General features: G+C 38.8%; 1 long non-coding RNA gene across 1 annotated transcript; it reads right to left on the bottom strand.

Moving 5' to 3' along the window:
• Window positions 1-564: 564 nt before the first annotated feature.
• LOC122181525 lies at window positions 565-10,196 on the bottom strand. The gene is made up of 3 exons (XR_006179463.1): window positions 10,015-10,196; window positions 4,312-4,427; window positions 565-2,600 (listed from the first exon to the last, which is right to left on the bottom strand). It is a non-coding gene; the product is annotated as an uncharacterized LOC122181525 (long non-coding RNA).
• Between the last annotated feature and the right edge of the window lie 1,745 nt (window positions 10,197-11,941).

Below are 11,941 nucleotides of genomic sequence, written 5' to 3'. Positions count from 1 at the left end.
ATATTTCTATTTTTTTTTTAGGAGAGTGGAGATTTTTATGAAATGGTGCTTTTCTGTTCCTCTGTAAATCAAGATCGGTTTCTCCAAAATTGATAGCCACTGTAAAAGCAGCACAGGGGAATAAAGATAAAGCAGATAATGCCCTTGTTGCTAGCTTTTGGCCTGTGTTGTTAATTTAAGCACAGCTAACATCCTTATCCTGGTCCGTTCCTTTGACCTTGAACCAATATCAGAAGGGTTTGCGAAGCTTTCTGAAGCGGTTTCGTTTCTTTTCGCTTCTGAGTCAGCAGGGGGAGCTCGCACCCATTTGGTTCAATTAGTCAAATATTGGTTATTAAAGATGCTCTAAACTAGGCCATTTTATTTACACACGCACACCCACCCACACACCTCCTTGTATCTCTGTATATGGAATTCGCAGAGCTTGTAATCTACACCTTAGCAGACTGTTTAAAAAGTCTCATTACCATATTTACCATATCCTCATCATAGATACCAGTTCTTATTAAAAAAGAGGGATCAGATGAACAAATGTTTAAAAACAGCCCTATAAAACGAATCTCTTTTATTATCTCAAGGTGGGTGGAGGGCAAGAAGGTTTCCCTACAGCTCTCCAGGAGCTGATGCTCAGCTGAAGAAATGCTGTGAGCTGTGAGTGAGCCTGGATCTCTGAGGCAGCTGGATGCTTTGGCAGCAGTCATTAAGAAAGGAGTTAAAACTAGGCTGTTGTCAGTTCTTTAACATGAGAAGAGTAAAAGCAACATTTTCTTCCCTTAAATTTATTGGGAAAAGACACAGTCTGATTCATCTGACTGCCTTTGTGCAAAGCTGCTTCATTTTTATGCTGTGTGAATAAAAAGTAGACTTTTACTGTATGTTCACAATATTTTCAAGAATATCATTTGGATATGTTAGTGCAAGTCAGAGAGTCTGTGCAAGTTCTTTCCTACTGCAGCTTTGTGCTAAATTCTGTCACTTTATTAAATTATGCGTATACTCCTGATATTTAGAGGAGTAGAATTATTATATGTAAGAGAAATACGATTTTAAGTACAGATTGTGAGAAATTTCAGCGAACTAAAGAAATAATAATAATTCTTGGTGGCAGGGGACAGTGAAGTGACTTGCCCAAGGTCACCGAGCAGTAAGACAACAGGGCTGGGAATAGACATCCTATCTCCTCCAGTTTCTGTGTGGTGCCATGTCTGTGCCTTGGGCAAGCAGAGAGATTTTCTATTTTCTGATGGCCTTTAAGTTTTCAGATGTTCATTAAGGTATCGTATTATTTCCCCAGATACTTTTTCATTGTAACTGAGAATGTTTTAACTTGTTGATTGTATTGATTTTTGATGTGGAAATAGCAGACTGCTCCATTTCAAACTAAATTTCAAGGCCATGACAATTGTTAGAAGGGAAAAGCCACTTAGCTCAACGCTCTAGTTCCTTTTATTTTTCTCGCTCCGGCATAGAAAGAGCCTGAGAGGTCCTATCCCTATCTTCTCTATCCTGGGTGGAATCCCAATTACTTTAGATGCTGGAAGAATTAGGAGGAAAAAGCGAACGTAATCTTTGGTATAAGCAGATATGTAGCTGGCTGTGCTTGTGCTAGCGATACCTGAGAGCACAGCAAGCACGTTCAGCCTCCACATTCAGCAATGTTTTGGCAGGTGCTGCTGCACCACTTTGAAGTCCTCTCTGAATCAGTGACAAATGGTGACTGTCCCTCTGATGGTCCTTTTGGTACCAAGCTACAGCAGCTATAAATGCTTTGCGTTTTTCTCAACTCTCAATGCATTTCTGCATCCTCTATCACCACCTACGTTTCTGTGTTATTATTTTTATTTCTTCTTTATTGTTGTTGTATTTTTTATTCTGAAACTGTAGTCCTAAACTAGGATTTGGACTTTCAGGAATTGTCCTTAAATCCTTTCCTACAGTATGTTGCATAATTCTCCCATTTAATATGGATTTCTTGTTTGGGTCAGTTGCCCCTAGTCCTATTTCCTCACAGTCATCTACATTTGATGTACATTTCCCTTTACAGGCCCAGTCATCTCCCTCAAGTAAGTCATTCCCTGATCATGACAGGCATGAGCCAGCATTCTGCGACAACGTTCTCATTGTTTGCAGTGAATTTGGAGCCTGACGCTAAGGATGAAAGCCTTTGTCAGCTGTACAGGTTAGTGAGCAGCTTTCATGCAGACCTTGGGTTCCTGGGTGGAGGGGGAGAAAACACTTGATGCTGCCATCCTGGTGCATCTCTGTATCACTGCTCACACTCTGCTGTGGAAGCTGCAGTGTTTTTATTTAATTTCTTTTTTTTTCTTTTGAAGCTTTTGCAGTAGATTTCTACACACCCCTTTCCTGAATCCACAGGAAGAATCACTGGTGTAAACACAGAGCTTTGCTCTGTGTGTTTGCAGGTTACCCCAAATAGCAGAGCTATTGCTGCTTCTGCTTCTGCTGCGCTTCTGAAGCTCTCAGCCTGCGGAGGGCAGTGTTTTTCAGCTATAAATTTGGTCCAGATCTCAAATGTAGGAGTCTGTGGCAAGTGCGTAACTGGCTCCAGATCTGCCGATCTCCAGCTGCTTCCAGTGAACCTGTGAGGATGGAGAGGGTTTTATTTTATGATTGTAGAGCAGAGTGAAGGAGTGTGGCAGGTGAAGGAGCAACTGTAGCTAGCATAGGCATATATATATGCCATACATATGCCTATATATTCTTTTTATTTCTTTTTTTAATGTGTGTAATTTCAATACATTGCTATGGCATTTAAAATGCAGAATTAGGGGAAAAATGGAAAAAAGTGGTAGTGGTGAGGACTTGAGGACTGTACCATTTACACTCCCCCTCCTTCCCAATACCCATCATCAAATTGTTAAACCACTGAGTCGCTGGCAGCTGCGATGTGGCAAAATGATGCTGTTTAGGGTAACTCTCTCTTTGGCACAGGATTGAACGGTATTGGGGAAGACATGAAATTAAAAAGAGCTTGTTTAAAATTGACTGCTGATTACTCACTTCCATAAATACATTGGAACACAAGAAATTTATTGCTCTTGGACATATTTGCAAGCTGCTTTTTGGAAATGGACACAAATACACTCTGAGTAATTCACTTTTGCTTCTTGAATGGCAGGCAATCTCTCTATGGTTCTACTGAAAAACAAGGCTAGATTTTTCAGTAGGATGGATGTCAGAGCTTTGTTTTCATTCCTTCTATAATGGTTTAAGAAAATTTGAAAATACAAGAGAACTAAAGAGAGATTTGTTCTACTGTAAAATGCAAAACTGTAGTACTTTTCAACAAATGAGGAGTGTAGAAGATGGTGGTTTGGATGCTGACTGAGCAGACTGAATTTTCATAAGCAATCTGAGTGAGAAAACTGTAGCAATACAGACTAAAATAGTCTAGATAAAATTCCTTCTTGACTATTAAGAGGAAGAAGTAGATGTCTATAAACAAAGACGTAACATTTCAAATCCTTTTATAGAAGTTCTGAACAGAGACGAAGATCTGAGCAAGACGGACAAACAACAGAACCACAGGGAAAGAAGTCTGGAGGGTTTTTTTTTTCCTTACCTAAAAGTGATGCCATTTTTTCGAATGTACCAACAAAAAATTGACCACAAGCAGGAAATGAAAGAAGTTATCTCTGAATAGTGTGTATAAAATACTCTAAAATAAAAGAAGCTAACAGAAACCAAATTAGAGAGTGATGTGAAGCCTTCTGCTATCACACAAGGCATCATCTAAAAGCAAAGCCTCACACAGGTCTATAATAGACCACGCTGTAGTCTGAAAATTCTTTTTTAATTGCCTCCAGAGCAGAAAAGAAAGCCCAAATTGATGCTTTCCCACTGCCGTATCTACTTTGTAATTACATGGGATAGCTAAAATCCTTTCTTTTCTTTTCTTTCTTTTTTTTTTTTTTTTAAATTATGCACTGAATTTCTTTTGTGCTTATATAAAATTGTATAAAAATTATTAAAATCTGAATGGTAATTTGTATTAGGCTTGGAAATTAGGTATGATCTCTATAGGGTGCATACATAGGTGTACATAGCTAGTATGGATCTGTAAATGAGGGCAAAGATGTCTGAGTGCTAAGGACAAAGTCACGTAAGTCGTGCAGGCAGTGACAGAACTGGAAACAGAACAAGTGGAGCTGCATGCTCAGTCTTTTTGCACTTGGAACAAACTGTTCCACTTACAGGCAGGGGAGGAGGCTGCTACTGAAGTCAGTGCTTACTGGAAGTTATAGGCAATGAGTGCAACTCTGCTAATAACAGAAAGAGTTGGTGTTTTACCTATTCCATGTGTGAAGAGGTTGCATTTAGAAAGCTCTCTCTCTGATTTCATCCATGTTTCTCTGCTCCGAGGGAAAGTAAAGGTGGGAATGATATGTCCAATAGCTGCCATGAGCCTGAAAGAAAATTCATTTATTCAGTGCAGCAGGTACTTTTTCAAAGCTCTGTTAAAATACAGAAGTAGAGAAAGATACATTTCTACCAGATTTCAGGGACATCATCTGATATTTATTAATGACTTAAAAATTTGCTTCTTCCTCGATGTGATTTAAAGTGTTTGTGCAATTGAAGTTTTAAAATTTGTTTTAAATCTTCTGCAAATTATGACTCCAACGGCAAATTTGTTTTCCATTTGACCTGTAATGTCAGATATCATTGCACTGAGTCATGCGCTGCATCCAAGCAAGAAGACAAATTCTGGCTCCTTATTTTTCATTGACATTGTTTAAATGCAATAATTTTCAGCAGCTCGGTGATGCTGTTTGTAATACTGAATGATATTTGAAAGATAACTCAGCTCAGTATCTCACATCCTGTTAGATCCCATGCGAATTAAAACAGTTTCACACTGCAGTCAAAAGAAATGTAAAAGTAATGTGATGCACTATACAAAAACTGAAGAGAAGACACAATTTTCTTCAGCCCTGTGGTGAAAATGTTATTGAATAGGCATGAGAGTAGATATCTGCATTTTGCAGACTGGGAAACCAAGGCTGGAATTGTTTGCTGAAGATCTCCATGAGTTAGACCAGAAGAGAAGTTGCACCTCCTAGTGCTTCCTCCAACCATTGATACCTGTAGCTCTTTGTAATGGTTTGGACAGGCATGGGACCATTTGTGATCCGCCCTTGGTATAAGCATCAATCTCAGTGATTGAAGTTCAATATTTTAGTCCTCATTATGCCTTTGGCAGGCTGTGTGTCACGTGGCAGAGCACTTCACTTCTATAGAAGTAATTTTTTTCTATCAGTTATAAGCTGCAGTTAATAATGGTTACCCAGTGTCATGACACGTTTGAATTACTTAGAAAAAATCTGAAACAAATGCCAGGTGGTATTACTAATTGTTAGGCTTTTATTTTAATTATTGCATGGATATTCGTAGAAAGTACTTCAAGCTAAGAGAAAAAAGCACTTCTGTTAACAGAATAAAGCAAATGGGAAAAGGTTCATTGCAATTTGACGGATTAAAGGTGCATTGCCAAAATGGTGTGGTAGCCGATTATTCTAAGCTATTACAGCTTAGAATGTTTTTGCATAAGTATATAAACAACAACTTTACAGCATTTCATGTAATCTACCTATGATCTTCCATTCAAATGAAAATGAAGACTAAGGCAGGAAAAAATACAGATTTATTGTACCTTTTTTGCTAGATTTCATTCTATCTTCAGGAAAACTGAGTCAACGGCAAGAACTACAAAAACAGTTGCACGCTATCAGTTACATCATATAATATTGAAGAGATTAGAGAGCAGACAAAAATGATTCCTTGCTGAAGGATAAATAGTCTTGATCTGCCAAGACAGTGCTTCATCTGCTTTCTAGCCCTAGGAATTGACTCCTAGTAGGTGAAAAAATGTATTGTTCTATTTTTTAAACCTGTTTCTACGTGATCAGCTGAATCCTGTTTGTGAACTATTGTATTAGTAATTAAACTGACCATCATACTAACACATCTGAAAGGAGGTTAGGACCTGGGAGCAGGACTAGGATATTCAGGTCAGTTCAGTAGCATGGTAGGATCTACACAATGAGAATCAGGTCCTATTTATTAGTATCTAACCATTCTGGGACTGAAGTGATTCGGTTGTTTTCACTGAAAGAAAGAGCTTGTGCGTAAGTCAGTTGACTCAGGGAAATTTGCATCCCCAAATCTCCTTGGCTCATAGGTCTACTCTTGGTCTTTTAAAAGTATGGCATAAAGCAAGTAAGTGACATGCTTCTCCTGTAGTACATTGAAAAGCTGAAAATCATATTCACTTATACTTAAGAAGCAATTTGTCGCAACAAAGAAGGAAATTGTAGTGATACTCTCTCTAAGCAGTTTCTGGGGTGGAAAAAAGGCTTTTCCAGCTTTTCTAGAGAAATTTACCCTTTTCTTCATTGCTTGGTAGTTTTGCGTGTACCAAAGAAGAGGATTCCATGGCTTCTGATATCAGTTTCATCAGAGCAAGTTGCTCAGAATGAGAGAGCAGACTGTCAGTGGACTTACTCGTTTTCTTCAGTGAGCATAAACAGAAGTGAACCCTTGACAGTAATTTGAGAGCGATGGTTAATGTCTCTGATGATGGTGTGAGGCTGACCTACCAATGCTGTAATTGTGTGACTCTGACTTGTTTCTGGATTATTTTCTAAATGTCATTAAAGGATTACTGGGGCTTCTTGTGCCTACATTCTGCTGGAAGGTTCTGTGAGATGCTTTCCTAGAGAAAGTTTGAAGCTTCTTACCTATCCTGCTATTGTCTAGAGTGCTGATTGTGTTCACCTGAGATGTTCATTGAGCAGATGAGTGAATTCTCAGAAAAGAGGAGGACTCAATGCTTCAGCGAGAGCAGCATTTCATTGCAAGGGGAATGAGAAAAGATAGTCCAAAAGAGAGCAAAAGGGAGAGCTGGCAAAGCAGTCAAACAGGAGGCCTTTCAATAGTAAGGTCTCACTGAGCTTTGAAGACAAAGAAGGGGCTCTGCTGAACACGTAGAATTTCAGACAGGGACCTGAACTGATAAGACCCTGCTTGCAGCTCTAACTTATCCAGTCTTAATTTCCTTGGAGACAGCGAGCAAGATAGAAGTGTATCTGAAGCAATGACAGCAGTGATCTGTGGTGTTTGGTGCCAGGGTCCCGGTACTATCAAGGTCAATGTCTGTATGAGGTTATCCATCCCATAAATGCAAATTTTCTGGAGGCAGCTTTAACTTGCACGTTTGTCTCTTATACGTGTATACAGGTAATATGTATATACATTCACCAAAATATGCATACATACGTATGTGCATTCCTTCTTAGTGTTTCTGAACATAGCACTTCCATTGCTGATGTGTCTACTTTCTTGCCCTCACTTCTTTGCACCATTCCCTGCAGAAGGCACCTTTGGGACTGCATTCACCTTATTCTCAGAACAGCAGAACTGTGCTCATGTTGCTGTTGCTTGGAGAGAAGTCTGGTGGACAAGTTTTACTTGACATAGAGACAGTCTCCTGTGATGCACTGTGTATGCTTTGAATGACTTGTTGTCTCTCTGGTTTTAGGAAATATGTGATAAAATATAGCGATAGCGAGAAAGTGGTCCAAGAGCAGTGCATTCTGAAATGACCTGCCCTCCCCTGTTTAAAAATTGCCTTTGATGTGGTTGATGGTAGTATTTCAAAGGCAGTAGTTGATAGCAAATGGGAAGAAAAGCAACAGTGAATTAAAGAAGATTTGAAGAGATAAAAATGGTAATTTATAGGTGAGAAAGTCTGATTAGAGATGTTGTTACTTTTTAGTTAATGAAATGACCTATCTAGTCAACTTGGATAATTCTTGTAGTGAGATATTTTTTCTTTACTGCCAGATTAGCAGAACCTCTCTCTTTCCTCAGTGAAAATGAAATGGCAATTTTAGCATTCTTAATTGGTTTGGTTCTTTTCCACAGTAGCAAGTGAACTGAAAAAATACTGCTTATGAACAGGTTATGAACTTAAGTCTAAAATCCATGCACTGTCTGCATCAAATAAAAAAGTGGCTAATGAAACAGTCTTCAGTTTCTAATTTCACAGAGAGCTGATGTTGCTTTAAGGTGTAGTTCCTGCATAGAATGCATGCAGTGAATGAATATTAGTAATGAGAAGCAGAGTTAATTTGTGGTTGAATGGTGTGTCTGTACTCAGAGTGACAGAACGCATAGCCAAAGCTATATATTATACCAAATTCCACTGAAAGCAGTAGTAGAAGTGTAGGAAAATGTTAAAAGGACCTCTTTTTGTTCCCAGACAAATCTGCAGGTGAATTAGAGATAATGTATAGAATGCTTGCAGTGATTCATAACCAAGTTATGCACGCTAGAATAGGGAGTATTAACAGTAAATTTTTAATGCAGTGACTTAATGCATGCTGAGAGAGGGTGAATTAAGCAAATTAAACTGTAGGTGCCAAATGGGTATTATTTAAGAACAGCAAAGATTGCCTGAAATTGAACCAAAATGAAAACCCACAAGATTTTTGCAGTCCGGCTGTTCCTCCTGGTGACCTGCACAGGTGCCTCTAGTTGGACTCCTGTAAGTTTCCTCCTGGTTCTCGGTGCATGTAGCTCATTTCTCTGATGTTTTCCAAAATTCATAGCAGAAATGATCTCTTCCACCATCTGCAGTGCTTTGCTCCTCATGGAGTTTTTTTCTTTTGCACCCAGTACTGAAGTTAATTTCCCTTATTTCTCCTGTTGCCCTCTGCCAGCTCTCTGTTACCACACTTAAAAATTCATATGAAGGTCTGATATCTTTGTCCATTTTTTTTCTCTTTTCCAACCCCACACATTCCTTATTACATCCCTTTCAGCAGATCAGTCATCTCATCAAAAAACAGGAGGCTTCTAGCAGTTAGTTCTCCTTATATTTCTATCTTGCAAATGTAAACAAATGATTAAAACCACACTCAGATGTACAAAGTAACTATGGGATTTCTGGAGCACAGCATGTATTTGGTACCTTTTTGTCAGACAATGCTCTTTGGGTCAAAACTTGTTCCCTTGAAAAGATGACGTTTGAAATTGGAATGCTTTGGTTACATAATGTCTGCTCCCAGTGGTTTGTCCTCAGAACTACTCAGTTCACTGCTGTGTGACAGTTCTTCACTAGCTCAGGTTGTAGGGAGCTATATTGGTGATTCTGAAAAATGAATTCAATTTCTGTCAACAGAAGGAATAAATGTGCATCTGTGCAGGTAGTCATGGATTACTGCATTGTCACAAGCCATTATGGGAATGTAGATATGGTAAACTTGAGAGAGAGAGCTGTCATCATGAACTGGTAGAGAGTAAGTAGTCACACAACCATCTATTGTCTGCAGTGCTCTGACAGGCTGGCACATTTTGTTTGTGGAATAAAACTACACTTCTCTAACCTCCACTGCACCTCTCTAACCTCAAAATGCTGATAGGCCAGCTATGAAGCTAGATTGTTTCCTTCCTAACAGCCGTGTCAGCTACGTATTCTGGATTCCTCATACAGTCTGGCAGTAAGACTCAGCTTTGTTGTATTTTATCCCCTTTTGTTTTGATATAAAATGAATAGATGGATAATGCTACTTATTCTGAAATGTGTCCTCAGCAATGTTAAAGGTTATTAATTGCATCTTGTTGCTTAAAATACCCATAGAGCCATGGGAAGTGAAAAGAAAGCACCACTTGAATCAATCCAGTGTTTTTGTAAATGGATTTGTTTTTCTTCCTATGATTTGGTGGAGGTGTTGTCAAGATATCTGATTTATGGATTTTAGTAAGCTAGGGACAACTCATCACTTTCCTAATTTAAACAGCTAAGAAAAGGTTGACCTGTCTGCTAAAAAGTGTTTTTTTCCTTTTGGCATGAATTCCGGAAAGCGCTGCAGCTTTTCTAGGGACTGGCTGATGAAATGTTCTGCACGGTATAGTAATAAATACAGCAACGGAGAAAAGAAAAGAAAAGAAAAGCAAGGCACACATCCTTTAAAATACAATTGTTCTTACCTTTCATTCTGAGTCTCTTTTGGTCATAGATATGAGTGAAGCCACCCCAGGTCCGTTCCTGTAAAACTGATGTAATTAATTGATGTAACAATGACCCTTATCTAGATAGGTTCTGGAATTCCTAAAGGTTTTTTTTTTTCATGAGAAAGTAATTAAAATAATCAAAAATACAGTGGAAATGTCTTTCGTTGTTGTTGTCTACAGCAGCACCCATCTCAGGTATAGAATCAAGAGCTGTGTTTGGGCTGCTGCAAATCGTATGAGTGAAAACAGACTTTGAGAGCAAAGTATTCACTGTTTCTGTTCAGTGTAGCTCCTGACCTCGGTTGCCACTGCAGACTTTATAAATAATCCTGATATATTTGTGTTCTATAACTTCCTAGAAATTTAAAAGTATTTGGAAAAAAATTCCTGTATGTTTGCTCATATCTGAGAGCTGCAGTTTTAAAAAGCCTTAAGGAAATCATGCAAATTTGAGCAATAGGTGTTAAAATCCCTCTATCTCAAGTCCAAACTGAGACACACAGAATAAATGACTTTTAGAGTCATGCTGTGTCTAGCACAGGGTTTTGGAAAGCCTTGAGTTGTTTTTTATGAAAAAGTTGCTAAATGGAGTTAAACATAATAAACATAAACCCAGAGCACTCTGGGTTGCTCTGATTAAAAATAGCTGCCCTGTAATGTTACAGTCACTTTTGTGTGCAACATCCTAGCATGCCTGATTGTTCTCTGCTCTTTCTTATGTTCTTTTTAGAACATTAGAACCTGACCTTTTGGAAAATGCGATTTCCATCTGTGCTTGAACAGCAGCAAGCAAAAATGGACTTAGAGGAGCGTATGGGGTAGGCCAGCACAAACACTGACAACAAAGATCGAGGGACTTCTCCCCTGATTTTGGTTTAGAAGGTGAAGTCTTTACCTCATGCCTCCATTTTGGGACTGGGGATACAGTGACAAGACTGAGCAGACAGTGATGGCTCCAGTCCTCCTACACAGTGCTGTATGAGCAGAGGCCATCAGTGCTGTCAGCGAGCACCATTTGCCTGCGCTAAATTTGCTGCTGAAAGAATGAACCCACTATTGATCCATATGGATCTGTGCTGCAACTGGAGAGCTATACGTTCAGCGTATGAACCTTGTGCTTTCCTCACTTTGGTAATGATTAGCGATGAGGGGCAAAAAAAGAACAGTGTGAAGGATGTCCGTGTCTCAGAAGAATCTAACTGAATCAACATTAGTTTTCTTCCTGTTGTCTCCCCTGATGCACAGGTCTATTATGGTGGTGATTGATGCCTCTGAACTTGGATTTTTTTGCTAAGTCACAGTGTCTGTTGAGTGTGAAGGATTAAATCATGACCTTAACAGGTAGAACAGGCTCTCTTTTACAGTGCTTTTCTAACCTTGGAGGTGTGGTACAGAAATGTGGTGCTGATGTCTTAAGCATGGACCATTTCCAAGCACATTAAATCAGTTTTAACATATTTATTGTGAATTGCAATAAATAGATTGATTGGTTTCTAACAATACTTTTGGGGAAAAAAAGAGAGAAGCTCAGCAATCTGAGCATGGCTGAGAAAACTCATGGCTAGAAGTTTATGGAGAAAATACTCAAGTGCTCACATTGTTGCTTTTAACATATCTGTGTCAAATAGAGTGAAATAGAGTTAAATTGGTGAGCGCTGTGTGAGCACTATGTGAACTATGCAGAGACACAATTATCATGCCTTCAGTAATCATGGATGCTACTGTGCGAAGATTTGGTCAGTTATATTCTAATCATTTAAGGGCTTTTTTTTTTATTTGCAGCTTTAGACTTAAATATTTTTTATTTTCAATTTGGGTGGCAAGAGGGTTGCTGCAAATATTTATAACAAATCACTCCTACCAGAGGACACATTAAGTCTTGCAGCATAACAAAACTGAATTA

Source organism: Lagopus leucura, unplaced genomic scaffold (genome assembly GCF_019238085.1).
Source record: "Lagopus leucura isolate 7727_CA_CO unplaced genomic scaffold, USGS_WTPT01 Super-Scaffold_100009, whole genome shotgun sequence".
Taxonomy (NCBI): Eukaryota; Metazoa; Chordata; class Aves; order Galliformes; family Phasianidae; genus Lagopus; species Lagopus leucura.
Note: the sequence above shows the minus strand (reverse complement) of the source record. Positions and strands in the feature narration are given on the sequence as shown.